General features: G+C 33.1%; 2 protein-coding genes across 5 annotated transcripts in view; one reads left to right on the top strand and one right to left on the bottom strand.

The window, feature by feature from the left end:
• Positions 1-11959, bottom strand: part of LOC725860 (synaptotagmin 13) — a 114543-nt gene extending 102584 nt beyond the window's left edge. Inside the window, exon 1 of the mRNA XM_006561164.3 lies at positions 11706-11959. The gene's annotated coding sequence lies outside the window, so the exon portion shown is untranslated. The remainder of the gene's footprint in view (positions 1-11705) is intronic.
• LOC725891 (synaptotagmin 12) overlaps positions 1-12825 on the top strand; it is a 55133-nt gene that overhangs the window by 17595 nt on the left and 24713 nt on the right. The window lies entirely within an intron of this gene.

The following is a 12825-nucleotide window of genomic DNA, read 5'->3' on the forward strand; positions in this document are numbered from 1 at the left end:
GGGGGGGGGGGGGAGGCAAGTGAAAAATATATTAAATTACCATTAATTGTTAAAATTATTTTACAGGATGAAAATTCATTTTAACATTTCTTTATCCAAGCATCGATAATCCGTTTTGTTCGTCGCGTGAATGTACCAGAGGAAATATTATACGTATATCCAATTCACAACTGTGAATCCGCGAACGGTGTAATAACGTTATCTCCACGTAGCAGCCAATCTCGAGGCCTCTGGAATGGCACGAGTACTTTCGGTACTCGATGCAGGTGCATTGTTCTCAGGTAGTTTTGTGTGTGACCGAGTGAACGAGAATTGTTCGTTGCTATCCTATTTTGTGCACCTAATTCGCACAGAAAATTGTTACACCGTTTATCAGAGTTGTATATGATCGAATCGCAAAAAAGAAAAAAAAAATACAAAATTAGTGAGCTGAGAAAAAAGAAGAAAAAGAAAGAAAACGTTGTAAAAGATTTCTCTTTGAAATACTTCATTAAAGAATTAGATATTTTTCGCTTCAGAAAAGCGCGAAATAAAGATCCAAATGGCTTCTTAAGGGACGCTCTTAATTTCTTTCATATTTTTTCCCACAATAAACGTTTATTTCCGCATTACCATACCATTATTTTCCTTCTTATTTATCATTTTTCTTTGGCAAAAAATTGTTCCCCAATCGCGAAAAAGATGAACAGAATCAATAAGAAAGGAATAGAGAGATTGGGCAAACGAGAATTGGAATTAATCTCACAAGAATGATTGTAATTTTATAATGATTTAACGTGATGAAAAATTGGGAGAAACGAGTAATAAAAATCGATAGACAAAGCGTTCTTCAAAAGATATTGATATTCATGACAGCGGTGATGATCTTGCAAAAATTCCTCTTTGACTTTGATGGAGTCTTTGAAAAGTTAATCAGCTTTGAACCGATTAAATCGTCTGCTGAAGATGGTTCGCTCCTCTTAGAATTACGCCTGTCTTTGTTCTCGTCTTGCCTCGTCCAAGTTAACATTCTTATATCGATTGAACTGATATTATGAAACTTTACCAAGATTATCAATTTGCAATTATCGAAAGGAATCGAAAGAATGAAAGAAAGAAAGAAAAGGGGAGGAGAAAGAAAATACAATTCGATATCAATGAACATCCTCGCCACTCTCGTCGGCTCTACAAGGATCTATTACACTTTTTGCTGAATGAACGACAATAAGTGTTATTCCAATGAAAAGAGCATTCATTCATCGCGAAACAAAAGCAACCATGGAATTGTTGCTTTGTCGGCGCAAAGATCTCGCGATATCGATCGCAATCGTGACAATATCGAATCGAAACACAATTAATTCCGATTTTATTTACATGTTCCCTCTCCCTCCCCCCAGAGATAAAAAATCGAAACGAGGAAAGAAAAGAGAAATGGACGCGCTACAGTTGTTATTCAAGTACGATCCAGTTACAAACTCTAGTGGCAATAATAATTAACCATTTGATTTAATCGTGAACGAGAGAAAAAGCTCGGGGAATGTATTTATCGGTGCAAAAGCGCCGAATGCTCAGGTTAAAACGATCACGGTGACGAGAGAATCTCGCCTTTGACGATTTTCAGATCTCTCCCTTGAAAATTAATCCCGCCGTCAAAGGGACGCCAAAATTTAATCATTTCAGAAGCGTCTGCGCTTGAAAAGCAGGAAAGACGGAGTAAAAGTAAGAAAGCCACCGAGTATGGATAAATTTCAACGAGTCCATCAACCAGAGACGCGAGTGAGATTTGCTTATTCATTTGCCACTCGATTATGATGAAAGAATGATTTATGAATCTTTTGCAAAGAGAAATTTGATGACGGATGAACAAATGAATTGAACGTATTCGTGAGAAAAAATTTATATAAAATTATTTTGATAATAAAGAATAATCCGTATGTATGTTGATTAACAGATATCAAGATATTTTTCAAGTAAATTCATTCCACTGCAAATTGTAGCAGTTCCGCGAATAATCCTTCGCCATAATCAAACAGCAGTAGACAAACAAGAACGCTCGGAAACAGAACACTCGAGTTGAATTCGCTGCCTCTAATCGTCTAGAGAAAAGTTTTGAAACTTCATCGACTCGTACAGATTGGATTATCTTGCTTAAAGAAACGCGCGATTCGAATTATTAAGAGAAACTTGGTTAACAATGGATATACATCGTATATCTATTGGAAAATCTGATTTTTATAGAGTATATTCATAATAAATATCGATGATATTTATCCTGGATCACGTTCCCTAAGAAAATTAATTCCGATCAACATTCATGAACTCTCAGGAAAGAAGGATGATATCATGAAAATATAAAAATAAAAAAGTTGGATGGAGGAAAGTTGAGAAAGGCACTTTTTAAAATTTAATCAGTTCAAAGCTAATTGAGATACTTCTTATGAAAGATTCAATGTTTTTCTTGAGGATTAATATCTTTGTTTGGCGGTTAGGAAATATTTTTTATAATATAACGGAGATTAAATTATTGAATTAGATTAAAAACGGATGACGAATAAATATAATCATTTCGTTCATGTTATCTGATTTTTTTTTCGATTAAAGATAAACGTAAATCCTCCGATGGATATATTGATTCAATATTTATTTTGCAATATATGAAATGTTTGAACTTAAATTATGTTTTTAAACGTTATATTAGATTTATCGAGTCGCGATTATTTATACGTTTCAAAATTGATACGACATACAGATGATAGTCAACATAATCAAAACCTATCCAATTTCATCTCAATTGATAATTCAATTTTATAATTATCTCGCAACTTGACGATCTTTGTTAGAAATTCGTTAAAGATAAAATATAAAGAAAATTTATATACGAATCGATCAAACGAATTCTCGACATTTTGTCCTCAACAAAATTTTCTCGCACAATATATATATATATATCGTCATAACGCTTATCAACGCACACATCGATATTCGCGATATTTTGCAACAATTCATACGCGAGGATCGGGAAGCTAGGATTCATATTGCCACGATTAATAAATTCTCTCTTGGCTGCGGTTTTTGCGCACCGACCGCAGCGGAAATAAATACAGGGATGCAAGAGAAATGAAAAAAAAAAAAAAAGAAAGAAAAAAAAATGTAAAATCCGTTGCAATCGTGATCACGATGCGGTTGTAAACACCCTTCGTATGTCCCCGTTTAATCACCCGCGGGGCAACTTGTTTGATTGAATGACAAAACGCGCCTAATCCGATGAGATGATGAATCGTGACAACGATGTGATTGCACCTGGTGCAATAAAACGTGCGAGTAATGATAAAAGCAAGTAAAATATCACGCTGAAACGTGTGCGCGCAATTCTATGGGAAACAGTTATAACTACTTTTAAACGCATCTGTTTTTGAACATATGAATCCGAATGTCGAAATGAAACGTCGTGTTTAAACATCTCATTTAACTGATATGAAATTTCGTTATTTATTAACGAACGTACGAGCAAAAGGAAGAAAAAAAATTGTGCTTAATGAGAAGTAACTTTATACAAAAATCGAAGAGATAACGTTTAAAAATTTTTAAACGGAAAAATTTATTTTAATATAATAAATCTATCCAAGGTAAAATCTATAAAAAGACGCAATTATTATAATTATCGTAATAAATAAAAAGTTGATTTCCATACAAAAATAAAAAGACGACAATAATATTCAAATTTTAATGATTATTTTTTTTCGATGTAAAACGAGAAAATCACGATTACAGAAAATTCGGAAAAAAAAAGAAAGAAAGAAGGGTGTAAACAATTATTTTCAGTCGAATTTTTACGATCAATCGATTGGCGCACAAATTATAATCAGTAAAATGAAATCTAGCGGGTTGGAGAAATTGGAAAAGAGATTGAAAAGACTTAAAAAAGCGTAAATCGCGAATGTAACATTTCGCCCTATCTTTGCGAACGTGTTCGAAGCCATTCATCTTGTCTATGAACGACATGGAACTGAAACAGCAATCCAGATTACCACAGCTAATAAATTTCCTGCTCCCAGCAGCGAGGTAGAGAAACTGTCGAAGTACAATTTGCTAGAATTCAATCGACGAAAGTACAAAAATGAAAATCAAGGAAAAAACTTTAACGTAAAAATTAACATTAATACATTTTATTATTGTCGTGAAACTGCAGTGAAACTTGTGTATAGTTTAACCGGTATTACATTGTTTTTGAAAAAAGATACTAGAATATTTAACAGAATATTTCTGTGAAGCAACTTCAATTCAGAGGGAAATGTAAACACTTATTATGTCACTTTTTACGATCTAACGTTTACGACAAAACCATCTCCAGGAAGAAAGCTTTCACGATTATAAAAAACAAAAGCTATTCGTTTTGAAGGGAAATTTTTTATTATATTAAAGTTAGAAAATATGTATATATAATAGGATGAAAATGATTTTATAATAGAATCGATTTTTTTTTAATTTAGAAAGATATTTAAATATAGTTAATAATAGATGGTAGACGAATAACGAAATAAAAATAGTGTGCTCGAATTGTCATGATCGATAAATCATTTCCCGATTGTATCTCCGAGTCGGAAACGAGTGGATTGGAAAAATATTGCTGGAAATAGGGACGTTTTACAAATTTCCTTGTAACGTTGGCTATCGTGATCGAGGAATGATCATTTTGAAAAAATGCACATTTTTACATTATTCCCTTAGCGAAAGATCGTCGGATGAGACTTACTCATGCATTATCTTTTTCTTCGAGGCAAAAAATTAACTCATCCTTTTTGTATAATAATAATCTTGTTACGTATATAAAGATTCTAAGAAGATTATATTACAATGACCTGAATATTTAACATTCGAAGTGCTTTCCTAAGAAAATTACCACGAGATTTTTCATGGTTTTTATTTTATTTAAAATTACATAAAATTATAATAAAATTGTCGATATTCGCAGCAATTTCCTCATTTACATAAACGATCTCTTCAAGATACCAAATGTACAGATCTTTTCTGTCCCGCATCAGTTCATATTATTAAACGACGCGTAGGTGCATATCCGCACGAAAGAACGAAGAGGAAATTACCGGGTCCGAAAGATGGACCTTTGCAGATCCTGTAAACCATTTCGAAATTCACCGCGACCATTTCGGATCGAAAGTGGCGTTTTTTAAAGAGTAAAAAAACACGAAAAATTCAACGGCCTGCTGTAATGCAGGCTCGCCGCGTAACAAGATACACACCGCGTTTCGTCCTCTTTTTCCACTTGAATATTTCATCCTACTCCGGAAAGGGAGAGAAAAAGAGGGAAAGGGAAAAAGTACATCGACGATGGTATATAACGGGGGAGAGCAAACAGCCGCGTTAGCGAGTTAAGCTTACTCTTTTTTTTGGATAAAAACGAACATTTCCCTTCTGCGGGGCATTATTCTCAGCGGACACGAGAGGAAAGATACGGAAAATTTAGCGTGTGTTGAAGAATCGTTGAAGAAAAAAAGAGAATATCGTACGATTGTGCGCGGTTATTTACCGATAGAAAGCGCACAGAGAAATTCTGTCGCAAATCTATCAAGAATAAAATAGACCTAAATAATTTATGCTAAAATTTCTCCACAGATGAAGAATTCATCCTCTACGCGTGAAAAGCGACGAAATTTTCTCAACGAACTCCTCCTATCCTTCGATTCTTATCGAAATTCATCCTAGCCACGGAAGTGTAGTTAATAATCGATCTGGCGAAAAATCGTTCCAACTACGTCCGTTCTCCCTTCGGCCAATTTTCATTTAACGGCCGCCTCTTCGAAGGATACTAGTGGACGATTCCGTTCTCGAAACTGGGCGGAAATCAATGGTGGAGACAAACCTCCGAAGTGGCGAATTCAATTTTCGAGACGGTCGTCGTCCGGCTGGAGTCTGGTTAACCGTGTCGGCGGGACACATTCATATACGTTCGCGTATACGTGTGTACACGGGGAAAATGCTCATATAGTCCCCTTGGAACGACTGATGGTGAACGAGCGCAGGCGGAACTGGCGAAGGAGGTAATCAGATTTGCGAGAGAGTGATGGGGTTGGCGCTCCATCAGCGTTTACAGCATTTCTCCCCCCTTCCTCCTATCATATGGCCGCTTCTTCCTCTGTCCCTACTCCGTTTCTATCTTTCTCCTTTCATCCCTATCGCTTTTATATATATATACTACATCGATAGTGGCACGTACACGTATGTACACGCAAGACAAGTGATCACCTTCGCGCTGGTGGCGTCGCGCATTTTACACTCTATCCTACCTATCCTATCTTGCCCATTTAATTACCCTGAAAGCCGAATGGTACAGCATCGTCTCTCGTTAACGAGAGACAGAAAGAGAAAGAGAGGCAAGGGAATATAGACCGTTCGTCGTGGTCGTCGTCGTCGTCGTCGTCGTCGCACGTTAATAATGCATCGTTGCCACCGGTATCGACGAGCATTATATATGTCTGGGACCGAAATGTCTTTCCACTCCTAACTTTGTTCCCGGTTTCTTTGAGAAAAAACGCTCGTAAATGGATATTCCACATCTCTGGAGTATTTTCATCGAGTCCCTGCTCTCATCTGTCTCTACGATCTTGGAAATCTTATTTTTTTTTTCTTTATTTTAATTTTGAAAGGATATATTTAAGTTTTTTAAGGAGCAATGTGCGAATTCGTATATCGGATCGTTAAGCGGTTTAATTTTCTAATTTAACTATCGAGAAGTTCCTTTGAATCCCTTTTTTTATTTCTTCTACGAAGAAGAAGAATGTTAAATGAAATTATTCGTTACGTTTATTTATATCCGTTCGCAAGAAATAGATATGAATAAATTCAAAGGGGATCTTTCAAATAGCAGTGAATAATATTTATGAAAATTAATTTACGAATGTAAATAATGAAATAGAGATTTGATGAATATTTTTTATATATATTTCTACGTCCCTAAATTTCCGTTATAATATAAAAAAATTATGAAAATATAATAGAAACTAGAATTTTTATTTCAATTATAAATAAATATAAAATATTTATATTCGGTATTCCGATATATCATCTCGCAAATCTCGAAATTTAATCCTCATACATATGCAGAATGGAAGTGAAATGAAATCTTGGAATACGATTACAAATACGATTTCTAAATTTATATGCTTGTTTAATTGACTTCGTTGGATAAGTACTTAATGAACAAGATATTAATCGAGTAATCGTCATCGCTTTGCTTCGTATAGGATTAAATTATTCCAAGGAAATTCTGTTTGGCGTAACGAATTTATTAAATAACTGCTCGATAGAATGAAAAGTGGGGCAATAATTCTTTCAGACGAAAACTTCGTTTTCCTCGTCGGCAGTGAAACTGCTCGGTAAAGAGAGAAAAAAAAAAAAAAAAAAAAAAAAAAAAAAGAGTTTTATAACTTTCGCCTCTTCCTCACCCCCGGAATGAAAACAACCCAGGCCTTTATGATAATTCATACTCACGGAAATTAGTCTAATTTTGAAACACTTGACGCACAACTTAACCCAGATTTTTCAAGCAATAAAATCATCGCGAATGGAACGTTTGTACGTTCAGAAGTGCGTAAAGGAATAACTCGAATCAAACTTCTGCTAAACAATTCGGGCAATTTTTTTTTCCCATTTTAAATTAGACGATAGATACGAATAAAATGATACATTTAAAAGTCATGATATTCAAGGATAATCATGTATTACCATCCTCCTCGATTAATCCGTCCTAAAATTTATATTCTCTTGCACGTACTTTCGATATTTAGGTCACCGATATTAGCTTTAATAACGCTAATGAATATTTCTTCGATTTTTACACGATCTTCCCCTCGCGAAACGAGGAAGAGAGATCTCGAGATTTTCTTTTGATAAAAAAAAAAAAAAAAAAATCAAAACGTTCTCTTTATTCTCTTTATATTTCGCAGCAAAGATCGGTGCGAATTCTTAAAGTCTCTCGCATTTGTTTCGTGCCATCGTTCAAATATTTCAATAGAAATTGCACTTAAACTTATCTATTTTTAAAATTGAAAAAACGAACGAATTATGTGACAAAATTGTCACGGATTAAACGTCGTCCTATCAAGTTTATACAAAGTTAATAAAGCTTACCCATGAAAACACGTAGCGGTTGGTTCAATTATCCAATTCGCGCGAAATAAACTAAAGGGAACGCCACCGGTGAAATAACTAATTGGTTTAATTAATTATTCGTAAAATGCATTTAAAGCTTCGCTTTTGTACAACCCTCTCCCCTCCAAAAATAAATTTATTTACGCGTTTCCTTTCCCTTCCTTTCCATGCTTGTCAAACAATCGCAAAATTATTTAATTCGAAATTAACATCGACCCGGGGTCTTTTGATTTTCGAAAGTTTCCAAGAGATAAATAGTATTTTCAGTTAGGTTTTCGAGGTTTCGCGTTTCAAACAACGAATTCACAGACGGATGATGTTGCGATATTCGGAAAAATTTTGTATCACGTCGAAAACAAATAGTCGAGAGGTAAAACAAAAAAAAAAAAATAAAAAATAAAAAAAGGAAGAGCGGGGGTAGCGATGGAAGAAATGGAGAAAAATCGCTGAGGATGCGAGACTCGCGTTACGTTTTTATTGGATTTTCTTCCTATGTTTTGTGTAGCGTACATCATATTGATTTATCGAACCGCAGATTTCGACGTTGCAATGTGTAAAGTCACCAAAAGTCCCGGATAAAAAACAGAAAATTTCACCGGTTCTGTTAAATCCGCCCTGTTTGACTTCGCCAAGTTTAATCGAAACTCAAACGGACTGCGGGGAAATAATCCAAATTAATTACGAATCATTGATCCCCCTTTGTAATTTATGCCGACAAGCATAGAGACGCTGTTGATCACACACAGTTAACAACAGGACGTCCTGTTATTTACACTCGCATTATTTGTACTTTGAATTAATACTGTTCACCACGTTATCCAAACCTACTATCCCCTAAACAGAGATAAAATTCACCCTATATTTTCCTCCATCCTTATAAATTATATCTTAATTATAATCTAAACGAGCCTATTGTTTCGTCGATCCAACGATTGTCCCTGTATTTTTATACTAAATACTTTCCTGTGTTCTCGGGTGAAAAGAATTTGAAATCAAAAGAGTTAAAAATAAATAGACACGTGTTGGATAAAGGAGAAGATACAAAATGTTTGGAAAGATAAAAATCGTTTATAAAGCTTCCATTAAGGGATAAAATCCTTCGTAGTTTTTCAAGATTCCTTAATCGTCCCTTTCCCTTCCCTCTCTCTCCCCCCTCCCCTCCCCCTCCCCTGGATTAAAAGGAAAAGGAAGTTTCTATTCTCGTGAAAACACGATTTCTAGTTGAAAGATGGGATGAAAGCTTTCGTTTCGAAACGGGGAAGGAGAGAATCGAATCGTTGGAGTGTTTCCTCGGTCATCCTTCTCATACATAAGCCGTTTCTTCTTGGTGTAGCGTTGTACGAAAAGGCATTACACGACACGTCGAACCGCAAAACGCGACCGCTGGCCGATTTCAACCACAGCCCACGAAACTAGCACGATACTACAGGCTAGAGATTTCCAAGTGGTGGAACACTTGTGAAAATGTTTCCCTTTCATACGAGGATAGACATTTTCGTTTGTCGTAAATACAAATTCGTTCTCACGTCTGAATGATTTGCACGAAGAAACCTTCGAAATATATAGATGTATCCACGTATTTCCGCAATCGATTTTCCTTCCTTTTATATTCCGTATATTATAACGCAAACATGAGTGTGTTTGACTTGTTGATAAATACAAATATATAGAAGTATATTGTAATATATATTAATATATTAATTGAATTTTATATTTAAACAAGTTTTGTATCTTTCATCTTTTTAATCTTACGTATATTCGACAAGTAATAGGAATTAATTCAATTTGAAAATTAAAATATAAAATTTCAGATTTTTACGAAAAAAGATAAGATCCTATATAATAAGAATTAAAAAAAAGCCGAAAAAATTTTAAATTGCTTACGAAGATGAAGAGAATCATAACTATGTTTCATAAATTTGAATAAAAAATTTAAATTAGACGCTATGTATTTACGTTTAAATCACGAATTTTACTTGTGAATACAATCATCTGTGCAAAAGTTCTCTTCCCAGTCATAGAATAATTATACTATATTCACTCTCGCTAATGTGGAACAATATATTAGTCACATTATATCCTGTACATTAATTATTGTCATGTACAAAATGCATTGCATGTAAGTCTCCTAGAACTTTCCTGAACCTAATCCTCGGTATCTTCATGAAACTTTAAACAGCCATATGTCCGAGTATGAAACGTACTTGTATCTCGTGCCAGGATATATTTACAATGTAAACCGATTTATAAATCCGAAAATTCAAATTCACCATGGAAGTGAATTTCTACTTCTCTCCGATAAAATTCTATTCAATGCACGGATTGCATTTCGAAACTTTATATCGGAGGAAATATGTTTCTTATGAAAATTTTCAACAAGAATTCTTATACGGAAATGTTTAAAATTTTTAATTCCTTTATAATTCCTTTAAAATCCTAATAACTTTATAAAAAAAAATATTCATTACTTTAATTTTCTAATTATTTTTATCAATAAGAAATATTGTTAAATTATATAATGATAATAGAAGAATTTGCTTGGTTTAAGAACCTTTCAACGTAGAAGATAAAGAAAATTAAATATCTTTAAAAGAATAACAACAACGATTCTCCTCAACGTCAACGAACATGCTTTTGACAAGAAACTAAAGGAAATTTATTGTTAGTTTCTAAGAAATATATGGTTATAACAGGAACAAAATTTCACAAAGTTATTATAAGTGTCTAGTGAAGCTCAGTTCACACAGTATCTCTAAATCAATGGAGTATATACATATATGATGCTCATAAAAATATAATATCATCACTGGAAACGATACCATAATTCTATTTTCGAATTGATGTACCGAATTTTATCGCGAAGTTTCCTTAACCTCTAAATTTTTTCGATAATTTTATGTATTCGAAATAAATGATTCCGAAACAGATCAATAACGCACGATTATATTAATTTATATAAAAATTAATGATAATAATTTCAGTTTGATTATTTTAAAATATCTAAAATAAAATTTCAAAATTTGAAAAATGACAATTCAAGTAAATAATACTAACCTAATATTAATCTAATACAAGTTAAAGATTAATTGATTATATTTTATCTAACAATATCCAATAATAAATAAATGATATTTTGTTTATAAAATTGTTTATAAAACAATAGTAAAATATTTACATCATAAACTATTAACATGCTGAAAAGTGAATTAGAAACTAGGCAAGACATGGTGAAGTTCCTGGGGCAAAATGCCGGAAACTTCGGAACAAAGATGCAATTTCAGTCAGTTCAAAGTGCATCCCAAGTAACTAACGAAAAGCCCGCAGAAATTTCGATTCATTACTTATACAAAACTACTTGCCTATCTTCTAACCAAAAAACTTTCTTTCTACGTAAAATTAACGCCGCCATATTGTTTTCTCCTACCTTGTATTCTTTCTCCATTCTCAATTCAATTTTACTCTGACGTTATCTCAATTCCATATCCATATATTATTGTTTGTCTACATAATTATACGAAATAACAAATGCGAAATAATGAAAATAATGAAAATGTACTCACATTATGCTGCTCCGATGTATTTAACTGCTTCGATGTACATAGCTTCGTTTTACGTTCGTTGTTACGAATATGACGCATCCGATGTATTTTCTTAAAATATTACGAAAAAAGGATTGTTAAACAAAAAACACACACAATATGACTATAACAGAACAAAATGCTCTTTGATTACATAAAACACACTAATAATTTCTGGTTAAATGCAACAAAAACTCTTTTCTTTACGGACAAACAAAAATGTAACGCGTCACTGCAAATTTTTACTGTCACTAATTGGCGCGAACTTCTGATTCTATAGTGGCGCCGCGATATGAGCGCCTCTATCGATTTAAATCGAAATTACTAGATATCGATAAATTTTTCCCTTATCGAGCAATTCATTGATGGCGGCAAAAACAAAATATATAAATAACTGATCTCGATACTCTTCGAACAAAAACTTTTCGTTTTATAAAAACGACGAATTGAAATTATGTATAAAGGTTTTTATAATGCACAAAAGAAGTAATATCATAATTATCATAATCATAAATAATTCATGCAGTAAATATTTTACAATTGCAAAATAATTATGAAGTTGTACGTACAAAATGCAATGAAATTTTAATACAGTATTGAGAATGAAAAAAATGAACGTACATCACATATAATTCTTTTGGCAATTAAATAATTTACAATTGAAATTTCATCCTTACTCGTGATATTATTTTAAATATTCAACAAACTATATCTATGATAAGAAAATTATGAATTTTAAAAGAGCAAAATGTTTATATCTGTCTAATATTTAACGATATTGAAAGCAAATATTGTATTTATTTTTTTTAAATCCCTAACAGTCTATAAAAAAAATAATATAGATGCAAATATCTTTTTAAAACAACATTTAAATTAAAGAACAATATTCAAACGTAATTTAATCATAAAATAACTTAACATCGGATCAAAATGGATCAAGTTGTTCCTATCAATTTGAACTTATATACGATGTCAATAATTTTAACATTGTATCGAGCAGTTTGATTCAAACTAAATAAATTTATTTCGAAGATTCTTGCGGCAAATGACGAGCCAACGGCCGATCATATTGCTTCACTGCGATATACACAGTGTGGTCTGC

Source organism: Apis mellifera, linkage group LG2, assembly GCF_003254395.2.
Source record: "Apis mellifera strain DH4 linkage group LG2, Amel_HAv3.1, whole genome shotgun sequence".
Lineage (NCBI taxonomy): Eukaryota > Metazoa > Arthropoda > Insecta > Hymenoptera > Apidae > Apis > Apis mellifera.